Genomic DNA, 13,447 nt, shown 5'->3' on the forward strand with positions numbered 1-13,447 from the left:
CCTCAGTCTCTGTGTCCTCAGAGCAGTGTGTGCTCATCTTAGAGACTTTCTTTTTTAGAACTGAAGTAGCTTGGCTTCCTCTCGAAACTGGATTCAAAGTAACTGTGACCATAAATGTTTCATCCTAGGTGTGGTTGAGTATGACCCTCACAATGGTAAAGGGCTGGCCTGAACCGTCTATTTCAGAAGATGCTCCTCAATTTAAGCCTATTTTTCTTCAGAGTTTTTTTCTTTAAAAAATATATAAATATATATAAAGCTGAAATTAAGTTCTTGGCTCATTAGCATGCCCACTGAGGCCTCTGGAGAGAGATTTAATACCTGGCTCTGAGGTCATCTTTACAGTCATTTATTTTGTATATGAAAGTTTGTATTTAACTTTTTTGTTCATTAAAAATCCTACAGATGTGGTTATGCATTTTTAATTTCAGAAAGTTGGTCAGAGCATATTTTACAAGATCTAGTGCCTAGTGTTGCTTTTATCATGTAATAAAAGACTGTCTGGCAGAACCTAGAATATGCTGATAATTTCTCCTCTTTTGTCGGCTTCAACTTTCCAAACTTGTTCTGGAAACAAACAAAAAGAAGAGATAAACTCGGAAAAGCTGCACGCATGTTAGATACAGATGCACATATCTGCTCTTGAGAATCCTGGGCAAGCTGCTTAGAGGTTGTAACAGTTGAAATCTGCTTTTTCTGAGACTTGAAGTGGCCTTGGTATGGAAGCTGGGCCTGTGATGTAGACCAAATGACTGAGCCTACCCAACGAGACCTGGTGGCCTGGCCAGACCTGAGAGCATGTGGTCCAGTGGTTCAGGGGTGAACTGTTTGTGCTTCTTCTTCCATAGGACAGACTGTACAGAGATCCCTTCCTTTAGCCTAGACCCTTTTCCTGGCCCCCCTAGGAGTTGTGCCAGTGATGCCGGGATCCAGCTATAACCAAAGGAGCTCAGACATTGACTGTGTCTACACTGCTGAAAATTGGATGCTAGAATTCTACCTGAGAGTTTATGGCACAGACATACCAAGATGGCTGCCTGACCTGAGTTTAATCCCCTGCACCCACCATGGAAGGAAAACTGACTCCCCAAATTGTCCTCTAACCTGCACACTGGCACACACCAACAGGTGCACCATAATAGTAATAAGTAGATTTTAAAAGGAATTGAGGGCCTTGGATAAGGTTTGTTTCTGTTGGCTTTGTTCTCTTGGATGGTGATTTGTTCTCCACTCAGGTGAGTGGTGCTGTGGTTGATGTGGTATTTGAGGGGCATCCTCTGAGCTTCTCACCCATGTGTGCCCCTGAGAGCTATTCTTAATTCAGAACAGGAAGCTAAAGAGAATTCACTCCCAGTCTCAGCCCAGCACCCATGTCATAAGCTGGGCAGCTGCTCACATCTGTAATCCCAGTTCTGAGGGAATAGGGGCAGGAGGACCAGACCCTGAGGAGCAGGAGGAGTGATGGAGGACACTGACCCCTCTCCCGGGCGCCTCGTGCACACATCTGCAGGCATGTGCACACACCACACTCGTGCAGACACACAGTAAGTCTTCACACAACAGCAAAGTAGCGAGTACAGATGTGAAGCTGCAGCTGCACTGCTCTGCCTGAATTCCGGAATCCAGGCTAAGGCACCACAACCCATGGTTCTGTGAGAAGTGTGTGGGTAATAGAAGTGTTACAGTCAAGCAGATTATGAAACAAAAATAGGTGATAAAACAGCTATTGGTGTAACTAGTGAATCAGCAAAATTAAAGCCAGGGATTTGTGTGTGTGTGTGAAATTTCAATTTTGGGACCTGAAAAAGTGTTGCATTGTTCTGTTTAGCCCACAGTCTCTGAAAATGAGTAAATTTTAAGAAATTCCCAGTGTTGGTGACTTCTCTTTCTGCAGTCGACTGCTTTACGCTTGTGCTTTACCTGGAGTTGGGGTGGAGGAAAGTTGTCCAACCACCCCTGCAGATTTCACTGCAGATAAATTTCTAAATGGTCTTATTAAATACAAAACATGGAGCCAGATATAGGGGTGAAAACCTTAGAGAGATCAGGGAAATAGCCACAGCTAACCTTACCTCACCAACTCTGCAGCTTCCAAATGCGAGTTCCTTCCTGTCTACCCATGTCTTTATGTCTTGCTGTTCTGCCATCTGATTTGCTCTCTCCATTCAACTACATCACTTCCTCTTCCTACACAGCTCTGTTACTTCCTGTCTGTCTGTACAGACCTACAGACCTCCATGGTTGACTAGTTTTGGAATTTAAGGCGTGTGCCACCACATCTGGCTCTGTTTCCAGTGTGGCCTTGAACACACAGAGATCCTGCCTGCCAAGTGATAGGATTAAAGGCATGTGCTAACATTGCATGACTTCTGTATTGTGGCTGGCATTTTCTTCTGATCTCCAGGCAAGCTTTATTTATTAAAGCACAAATAAAATATCACCACACTTTGTATCCTACCCAAGTTGGTTAAGGCTGTTAGAACCCCTATTCCTTCTCTTCTGAGTCCTAGACACAACTTGGGGACTGCTGAGGTGATACTAGATGTTCACCTACACCGAGAAGATGCACATGATCCTGAGGCCTTGTGTGTGTATGAGGAGTCTTCCTGAAGATACAGTAAACCCCAAATACATAAACAACATAAAATACTGTAGTCAACTCACATTATTTAAGTGGCTTTGTGAACTGATTTTGAGAAGACCTCCATATCAAATAAGTTTTTAGAACTTATTTGTAAGGTAGGGATACAGCTGGCTTGCTAATTTATTGTTTTAATTATTTAATATGCACAAGGATGATTTTGGGTGTGTTGGAATAGATACTAATTTTATCTCTTTACCAATAAATTAATCTCTTAAGTGGCCATTTAGATTTTGTATTGAAACTCATTAATATATTTTATCCTATGATCAATACATAATACACATGTACACAATTTATTTTGTAAAATAAACGTTTGCTTTTTCGGGCTGGAGAGGGGGCGCAACAGTTAGAGCCCTTGCTGGTTTTCTAGAGGACCATAAATTTAAATCCCAGCATCCACACTGGGCAGCTCAGAAGGGCCTGTAATTCTGACTCCAGGGAATCCACCACCCTCTCTGGGCCCTGCACACTCATACATGGTACACACTCACATAGACAAACACACAATCAGACCATCTGGAGAGGTGGCTCAGTTCTTAAAGAGCACCTGCTTTGAGCCTCGGGGGATCCAGTGCTCTATTCTGGCCTCCTTTGGCACCCATGCACAAACCCCACACACAGATAATTAAAAATAAAAATTTTGAGACAGGGCCCCACCTGTCCTATAATATATAAATCAGGCTGGCCTCGAATCCACAGAGGTCTGCCCACCTCTCCCTCACCAGGGCTGGGATTAAAAGCATGCACCAGGATGTCTAGCTCTAAATTTTCTTTTTAAGTTTTTTTTTTTTTTTCATTCCGAAGTACTGGGGGCAAATCCAGGGGCTTTGGTGTGCTGGGCAAGTTTGCTATCACAGAATAGACTCCCCAGCCATAGTTGAAAACACTGCTCTTAATGACAGGAAAGCAAAATGAAAGGTTTTTAAAGACAGGAAATGGGCAAAGAGGGAGGGAGGGAAAGAGGGTGAAAGAGAGGCACAGGCTGATTCGAATGATCCATCTAAACCTAGGCAAACAGGCTAGAAGCTTCCAGATCCTTAATGGAAATCTGTAGGGTAATCACTCTGGTTTGTACATTGGCATTTCCAGTAGAAGTCCTGTTCCTTCTCTACATAGGTGATAAGACGGAATCTGGGATTGACAGGATGGCCCAACAAGCAGCTGAGTTCACTCCCTAGAACCTGCGGGGGAAGGAGAGAACCACCATCCAAAAGCTGTCCTCTGACCTCCATATGCAACGCCAACACACACACACACACACACACACACACACACACACACACACACACACACACACACACATTCAGATTTAGAAACACAAAGGAGCCTGGCTGAGTGAATGTGAGAAGTGTGTCTTCTTTCTGAACATGCATAGCCAACACGAAGGTTTTACATTAACAAATTATGTCTTTGTTTTTATTTTGTTTTGAGAAAGGTCTCCATAACTCAGGCTGGCCTGGAACTCACTTTAAGGTCCAGATTGTCCTCAAGCCTACTACAACCCTTTTGTCTCAGCCTCCTTCGTGCTGGGATTACAGACACACACAACTATGCCTAGCTAAATGTCTTAGCCTAGCATCTTTCAAATGTAGATATTGAGTTCTTGTCTCCAAGACTCCTATGGGACTGTTTACATGAAGCTGTTAGAACTATAAGAGTTCTTGGGGGCATGTGATTCAAATATATAAAGAAAAGTTCTACACCCCTGCTGTAAACACCCCCCCACACACACACATACATACTATATGTCATATGTCAGGCATGTTACATACATATTTGGCAGTCATAAGTGTGATTCCTAAGTATCTGATACCTTTTATAATTTCATTTAATAATGTCAATAAAAAGTACTTATGGTAGAAAAATACTGATAGAAGGTAAAGAATAAAAATTCTGGCCACCTACTACCCCACTCTATGGTGATATTTTATTTGTACTGAAATGTGATTTTATTTGTATGTTAATAAATAAAGTTGCCTGGGGGTCAGAGCTGATAGGAAGCCATAGCAGAAGCAGCAATGTGGCAGGATACAGAATCAATGTGCACAAATCAATAGCTTTTCTATTGGTATTCTATACCAATAACACATACAGAGAATGTGGTTATAGACACACACTCATTCACAATAGCCTCAAAGAAAATACAGTATCTAGGGGTACACCTAACCAAGGAAGGGACGGACCTCTACATGAAAACTTAAATCTGCTGAAGAAAGAGACAGAGACACAAGAAAATGGAAAGACACCCATGTCTGTGGATTAGTAGAATTAACATTGTAAAAATGACCATTCTACCAAAAGCTATTTATAGGTTCAATCCCAATCAAAATCTGTACCTCATTCTTCACAGAAATATAAAAAGGTATTCTAAAGTTCATATGAAACCACAAAAGACCATGGAGAGAGAAAAACAACCCTTGATAAAAAGAATAATTAATGCTGAGGGATTACAACTCCAGATCATAAGATATATTACAGAGACATAGTAATAAAAACAATGTGTATTGGCAAAAACAAAAACAAAAAAAAAAAAAAAAAAAAAAAAAAAAACAGACATGTGGACCAAAGGAACAAAATTGGACATCCAATGTAACTGAATGGTCATGACATGGGTGTGTGGGTTCCCGCGGGTCCATGGAATGAAGACTCAGAGGCATCTTAAGAATGAATCTAGCCTTTCATGGCTGCAGGGGGCACTTTCCCTTCACCTAGGGCATTTTTATCTACTCTCTATTATATTTTAGCCAGTTAATTGATGTACCTACCTTCAAAGCGCTCTAAAAGGAGCTCCCAGAGACCAAATGTCAAGTGCAAATTACTTGATTTATCAGGTACCATGGTTTTCCAGGTTTCCTGAACCAAGTTTTGCATAGGCCTTTGATCCTTGGGGGACTCTCTGATCCTTGACTCTCAGACAAGATTCACATGGGGCAATAAGAGAAACAAAAGGTAAGAGAAACAAAAGGTGTGGCTAAACAAAGGAAGGATTAAGTCTAGGTGCTACTCTCTGGAACCAAGCCAGGAGCTCAGCAGGAATACACTACAGATCCCCTTTTTCATTTAAAAAGTCAATTATCTCAAAGGTTATGCGGCCTTATAGTAAATATAGTCTTTTTTCTATCTGTCTTACAATCTTATGTAAGTAGACCAAAACACATTTTAAAGCCAATAAAGTTACTATTGCTAGAACAAGGGCACCACCTGCTAGGATAAGAAATCTATTAAAGTGATTCGTAGGATTGAATGAGGCTATAGTACCTGCAAGACTTTCCATAATGTCCATTCCTGTCGTATCAGGTAACTTTTTTTGCAAAAGTTTCTTTGATTTCTTTCTGTAAATCAAAAACCATTTGAGAAGAATTAGGGTGACCCAACAAATGCATCCTAACTTTTTCCCAATCATATTTGCTTTCACTAAATCTTAAGGGTGTGATACAATAACAAGAAACATTCCAATCACAGTTTAATTTCATCTGCTCCTTCAAAATCTCTAACTGATCCCCTAACTGTAGCTTGAGAGTTTCTCTCCAACTCCCACCAAGCCCCGTCAGTCCTGCGGCCCACTTATACAATAAACACACAGACGCTTATATTATTTAAACTGTTTGGCCTAATGGCTCAGGCTTCTTGCTATCCTAGTTCCTATATCTCAAATTAACACATATCTATTAGTCTATAAGTTGCCACATCGCTCATGGCTTACCGGTACCTTACATCTCGCTTTTCATGGCAGTGGCTGGCAGCATCCCTCTGCCTCAACCTTCCACTTCCCAGCCTTCTCCTCTCTCCTTGTCCTGCCTATACTTCCTGCCTGGATACTGGCCAATCAGTACTTTATTTGTCAATAAATCATCCACAGCACTTCCCCTTTTCTTTTTTTCACAAAGGAAGGTTTTAACTTTAACATAGCAAAATTGCATATAACAAAACAATTATTAAGCAAGAATTACAATTACAATATCTAGTCTATTTATAATATCTAGTCTATTTGTATTTGGCAAAATTAAAGAAAATATCCTATCTATCCTATATTTGTGAATCTAAGGTTTCATATATAACTTATCTTTTATCATGAGTAAGAAAACTATAACTATCTAGTGTTCAACTACATCAAAGACCTCAGAAGGATACAATATTACCTGAGAAGTGGGAGAAGGATGCAAGCAACTTTCAGGAGTCTCGAGAGAATAGACAGCGACAGCTGGCAGCCTGGACAGTCATCCAGAGTTCTTCTGTAAAGTTGGGGCATCTGTCTTCAGCCCACAGGCCTTGAGTCTCTCAGTCACTTCTCTCTGTGTCCTGTAGAATGTCTGGCAGTTTCCTCTGTGAAGCAGGAACCAGAAGGACCATTTTGCCAAGCAAAGTTCAGTGGTCACCTTCCTATGGGTGCTGCATGTCCAGTCGATCAAGCAGTCCAGGCAAGAACAATTTTTTGCCCAAATGGCTATTTTGGCCAAGAAGAAGATAAACTCCATATAGAGTGTCTTCAATGCCCATCCTCCTCTCTGAAGTAAATTGGTGCTGCCAGGAGCAGATATGTCTCACTGTCCAGAAAGTCTAAATTTTTAAAAATATTTTAAATTCCATATTCTGTAGGTCTTTGAAGTGTTTGAATTATATCTATGTATACCTAGAAAACTTAACATGGCTATAAGTTTGACCATCATAGAAGACTAATTATAAATCTGTATTTCTTAATTATCCATTACAATCTAAATGAGTTACATAAACATAGCACCTTAAACAAGAGTAGAAATATATATATATATATTAGAACAAAACCAACTCTAAATTTGTATCAATAAACTAAAATCTATACCAATGTAAAACATTTTTTAAACAAGTTGTTAAACTTTAAAAGTAGGTTCATTAATCTACCCTTTCATCCTGTCATATCTAAACTATCCCCTTTTCTTCTTTAGAAAGAGATTGTATTTATAATCAACCTGCTTTAAGTAAAAATATTGGTTTTTCTCTGTCCCACACCAGAGGGCTCTTTTGATATGGGATACAAGAATATTTCAACCTTTTCTTTTAGGAATATGCCTGGGTTTAGAGAAGGAGTAAGCCAATTCCATCTCCAAAGCCAGCTTGGTATATTTGGGAATTTGGGCATAGCTTCTCATACTACTTCCTTCTGGATGAGGACACTGTATCTTATGGGGACACAAAGAAAATTTTAGGATTGTGGAGTAGTCCATGAGGGTGTATTATCTGAGCCAGTTGCCTTGAATCCATTCTGGATGTTGGATCATCTGGGCCATGGTGTCATCAGAGACCTTTCAGGGGGTCTTGGCTGGTCAAACCTGATGTATCTTAATCTGGAACAAATCCATAGCCTCTGGCTTTCTGTGGAAACAGAAGTAGAGCCTCCTTTCCAAAGCAACATATCCTTACATCCAAATTTTGAAGTCAAGGTATCTTTAAAATATACATATTGGCTTAACTCAACAGCTTATACAATCAAATGTTTTTCTGCAGTTAAGAATCCCAAAGACAACACAATCCAGATTCTCTGTGTAATATCCATCTTTATGTGGCTTATTTTTATACTACCTTTACTGTCTCTTTAAAGACTTTATCTTTTTAAGATATATATATATTGCATATATATATATATATTTTAAGATATATATATATATATTGCATATATATATATTTTAAGATATATATATATTGCATATATTCCATTTTATCACTCTTCCAAGCCTATGTACACTCATATATATATATATATATATATTGCATATATATATATATTTTAAGATATATATATATATATTGCATATATTCCATTTTATCACTCTTCCAAGCCTATGTACAATTTTACACACATTGTAAAGCATTTAAAGTCTTGTTCTATCTGAATCTGCCTTATTGTGTAACTATTGCTTTAAACTGCAGCATTACTAGGGCTAAAACAGCAGCTTTGGCTGGTGGCTCTGCCCACCTCAGCTTCCCATGGAGATGGTATGTTTACCTCCAGCTTTGGAGGAACCATGCTCACCGCCAGAGGCAGTGGGTCTATGCCTCTATCAAAGCAGTGTGTAGCCCAGAAACCTTTTTTTTTTATTGTACTAGCAAAGGCTAAATTCACCATGCAGCATAATGTGCCACTTGGAGACGCCTCATTCCTGCCATACTATAGGTCAAGCTCACATACCCTGACATAGTAGCTCAAACTGCAGGCTGCCACTAACTTGAGACAACTAGGAAGCTGTTTTTAGCTCTTTTAGAATCTTCTTTCTCAGGTTTTAGGTGGAAATTCTTGCCCCACGTTCTAGCACCATTTGTGGCTTGAGAGTTTCTCTCCAGTTCCCGCAAGCCCAGTCAGTCCTGCGGCCCACTTATAAAATAAACACATAGACACTTATATTATTTAAATTGTTTGGCCTAATGGCTCAGACTTCTTGCTATCCTAGTTCCTATATCTCAAATTAACACATATCTATTAGCCTATAAGTTGCCACATGGCTCGTGGCTTACGGGTACCTTACATCTCTCTTTTCATGGCAGTGGCTGGCAGCGTCCCTCTGCCTCAACCTTCCACTTCCCAGCCTTCTCTCTCCTTGTCCCGCCTATACTTCCTGCCTGGCTACTGGCCAATCAGTACTTTATTTATCAATCAATCAATCATCCACAGCACCTAACAATACAACAGCTTGCCTTAATTCATCTAATTCATTTACTATCTCATTATCAATTTTATTTCGTTCAGTCTAAAGTTCTTCTGAATGTCTATGCCAGTCTCTAATGAATTCAGCAGTTTGGATTTCTTTATGAAGGGCCACTCAGCTGCTGTTCCCATAGCTGTCAATGAAATGATTCCCATAATAACTGCAACCACCAGTCCAACCGTCAATGTGTTCTTTTAATATTCTGTCAGCGAGTTTCTATACCAAGATCATCACAGGAGAGTCTTGCCAAGGCCTCGACAACTTCACCGGTATCCAGATTGCTGGCCTTGTCCTAAGAATATATAAACTTTCAAAGGTCAAATTTAAAAACATACTAGAATTAACACAGATATGCAGGGTACACCATTCATAAGTGATGCTGTAATTATTTGGGTGCCATTGTACAGGCTCCTTTAATAGCAAGTAAGGTAATGGTACACATGCCATAATAGGATGGCTTTGATTTAGTCTAAAAGACAGAGTGTATTTATCATCCTTAATGTTTATTTTTCCTTCCCATGCTTTAAGGGGGTAGAAGGCACTTGTCAATTTCCATGAGTAAGTCTGAAATGAATCACCAAATTGCAGGAGAGGACTTGACATTCCAACTCCATGCCACCGAGTAGGTTCATTAATAGAAGCATTGATTTCCACAGTTCCGTTTAAATTGTACCACTTCCATCTTAATTTTGAGTGAGAATAATTTCCTTGAGGGGTGCCATAAGGGCTCCAATCAATGATGTCTCCTTGGAAGATATTAATTAGCACTCGAGATTTCTCACTCTTACACTGTTGCCAATGTACCCAGTCAGATTCCTTGTTGGTAACCCTCATCTCACAGAACGGTAGATTTATGGAACTAGTAGCATTAATCTCTTGTCCTTAAAAAACGGATGTATGAAGCATATAAAACTTAGTATGATAATCTTGGGTAGTATTGACTATGGATAGCCATACTTGAGAGGTTATTTTCCCATGAAAATAGGAATTCCTTGTACTCCAACAGTGTAATTGTCAATCACTTTACCCTCCTCCATTTGCTAAGGGGGACCTTGGTTGACATAGGTAGCCAAGAAGACTCATTAACCACTACAGGAATATTTCTATCTCCCCAAGTTACTACTATGTTAATTGGAGGATTAACAATTTACAAGCTGTTTTTGAAATTATAGAAATATTAATTTGAGCTCACCATTGTTGTAACAAATCTCTACCCCATAAATTCATGGCTGTATCAGCCATATAAGGCTTTAACATTCCTATCTGTTCTTTAGGCTCTATACATTTAATATATTTTATACTTTGTTTTATTTTAGATGGGATTCCAACAAATTGAGTGGAGACTTCTTGTAAAGACCAGTTGGGATCCCAGGATTCTTGTGAAATTATAGAAACATCCAGCATCAGAATCCAATAATCTTTTAATCTCAATTTCATTTAATTTTACTTTTAATTTGGGCCATTCATCATTGATAACTGTTTGTCAAAACACATTTTTTTCTGTACTTCCAAAGCCTCCAGTTCTAAATATAGGTGCCATTTTGCATTTAAGATATGAAAGTAATAATAATTGAGCAATTCTATCACCAGCTTCTAATTTTACATATGCTATTTATAAAAGCATTAAATACAATCTCTATAGGATTTTAAGAGGTAACTTTAGGCAATATTCTGAAATATTTTTATAAAATCTTAAAAAGAGGCTCCTTTTTTTTTTATAGATTCCAAGTAACACATTAATGCAACTCGCCAATTATTAACAGTGTGGACCAAACAATTTACTTGTATTTTGTTTACTGAAAAAAAATAACCTCTTTATCAGTAACAGATTTTTTTCTATGAGTTTTTATCCTAGAAATCACATTATTTAATAAGCTAACAACCCAATCTGTTTTAGGTATTACATTTCTATAGAATTTAACCAAAAATTTTTAGAAAGTAACTTAAAGAGCAGATCCAAATACTCAGTAATGATCAATAGACAAGAGCATAACCAGTATATAATTTAAAATTATGAATCCTGTTCCTTTAGTTTATCAAACTTCCATCCAAACATTTATTAGACAATCAAAAGGAAAGAACATCTTCTATACACTTAATGATTAATATCTCTGGAAATTCAAACAGCATCAACTTAGCATTCCAAGTCCTGACTGAAACCATTCTTCACCAGAAGTTGAGCCCATTTATACTTCCTCTTTCTCCCATGAAGGGACTGCTAATAATGAATTATTCCCACCATGAGAGAAAAACAGAAAACATTTCCCACAAAGAGATCTTTAACATTGAATTATTCCCGCATTTAAACCAAAGTTAAGCAACCAGACAAAATTTTAAGCTCTGGGCTTGCTTGCTTGTCCAGCCAGCAGCAGTGAAGCCCACCTGTTGATTCTTTGTAATTCAGATACCAACACTCTGCTCACAGACAGAAAGAGCTCAGAGTTGTAGCTATCCTGAAATGTTTATATTGGAAAGTGCTGTGCCCAGATCGCGAACCCCCAGAGAGACCACCGAAAGACAAGCATACCAAAATGCAAAAGCAAGGCTTTAATTCAGGATATTCAGGAGCAATACAAGCCTAGGCAGGGACTTCGTTCAACACATCCAATGCAGTGGAGGCTGGAGGAAGTGCCCAGCCTGAATTGTGCACAGCTTTTAAAGACAAAATCCACAAGATTACAATAGCAGGGGATTTCCATACATGTACATTTCTGATTGGCTCATTTCTAGGGACTTTCCAGAAATCATGGTTTAATCTTACTTCTAAGGGGGGTGGTTGCCCATAACCATTTCTCATTGGCTGCCCTCAGGTGGGGACATTCTGTGGTTAAACAATCACCATGGAGACCAGAATTGGGACATTCCATGGTCATACATTCACTATCACATGATTAACTTGTTATTCTGTAAAAATGCAGGAACTTTGGTCTCACAGAAAAAGCCTTTTTCCCCCCTCTATTACTACTGAGAAGAGGCGTTTTTATTTCCTTTATTTTACTTTTATGGGGCTTTATTGTCAGGGACAAGGATAGAATCTCTAGTTAGTAAAAAAAAAAAAAAATACAGACCCCCATAAGACAGGGAACTAGATCATCTTACAGTCAGGTTGCCTAGCAACAGGACATTGAGTCAGAGCCCTCGACCCTTTCACCCTGTAAACATACTACACAAACATCCTGTTAGCTTGCCCCACCCTATGCAGATAACAACTTCTTGCTCCCCCCCACCCCACCCTGCAGGAACTATATAAACCCTCCTGGAGAAAAATAAAGTTGCACCTTGATCAGAAGCTTGACTTGGTGTATTTCCTTTGTATCTCCTGTCCCTACATTCCATCCTTAGGGTGGTCAAGTACCCGTTGAAGCCCTGCTGGCCGGGGCAACTGGCACCCAACATGGACGAAACCACCTCTTGAGGATTCGGAACGTCATCTCCTGGAGGAAAGACCAAGGCCTTGGTGAAGTTTTTGGATCCCCCTGAAATCGCCTGGGTCAGGACGCGATCCCGGAGGAGCGTGGAGGTGACGCAGGTAAGAAAGTGACGAGCCATGGGACAGGCAACTTTGTCACAAGATTTATTCATTTCTGACCTAAAAGAGTCCCTCAAGACACAAGGAACTAGGGTAAAGAAAAAAGTTCTTAAAGCCTTTTTTGATTATTAATGACATTCTTAGGGTCTGTAAACATTCCCTCAGATCACCACCTGTGCTCTATGGAAGAGGAGACGCTCACGACTTTTAAACCTAACAATCCCCAGGAGTCCGCTCCTGCCCATCTTTATCCCTCTGCTAATAATTTTACCTCTAACTCCCCTCCAGACCCCACCGAGGAGGCTTTTCTAGAGAAAGGGGCTGCCCGTTACCATAATCCAGACTGGCCCCCCTGCAAAAATCTCCCCTTAAAACAGGAGTCCTTGGACCCTTTTATACCCCCTCAAAAACCTCCGGCGGTTCCCCCTTCTGCAATGCCCCCTCCCTATGTTTCTTCGTTTTCCCACTTTTGCAGGCCCGTTTTTGATGAGTTGGCTCCCCCTGTCCTAGATCTCAGCTCACTGCGACGGGCCCTCCAGGCTCGCAGGGAACTTGTTGAGCTTTTAAGGGAATTGAAAACTCTTGACAAAGAACTTA

At 39.8% G+C, this 13,447-nt stretch overlaps 1 long non-coding RNA gene across 1 annotated transcript; it reads right to left on the minus strand.

The window, feature by feature from the left end:
* Positions 1-406: 406 nt before the first annotated feature.
* On the minus strand, positions 407-11,937 carry LOC143268232 (uncharacterized). The gene is made up of 3 exons (XR_013043916.1): positions 11,849-11,937; positions 5,903-5,976; positions 407-567 (listed from the first exon to the last, which is right to left on the minus strand). It is a non-coding gene; the product is annotated as an uncharacterized LOC143268232 (long non-coding RNA).
* Between the last annotated feature and the right edge of the window lie 1,510 nt (positions 11,938-13,447).

Source organism: Peromyscus maniculatus, chromosome 12 (genome assembly GCF_049852395.1).
Source record: "Peromyscus maniculatus bairdii isolate BWxNUB_F1_BW_parent chromosome 12, HU_Pman_BW_mat_3.1, whole genome shotgun sequence".
Classification (NCBI taxonomy): Eukaryota; Metazoa; Chordata; class Mammalia; order Rodentia; family Cricetidae; genus Peromyscus; species Peromyscus maniculatus.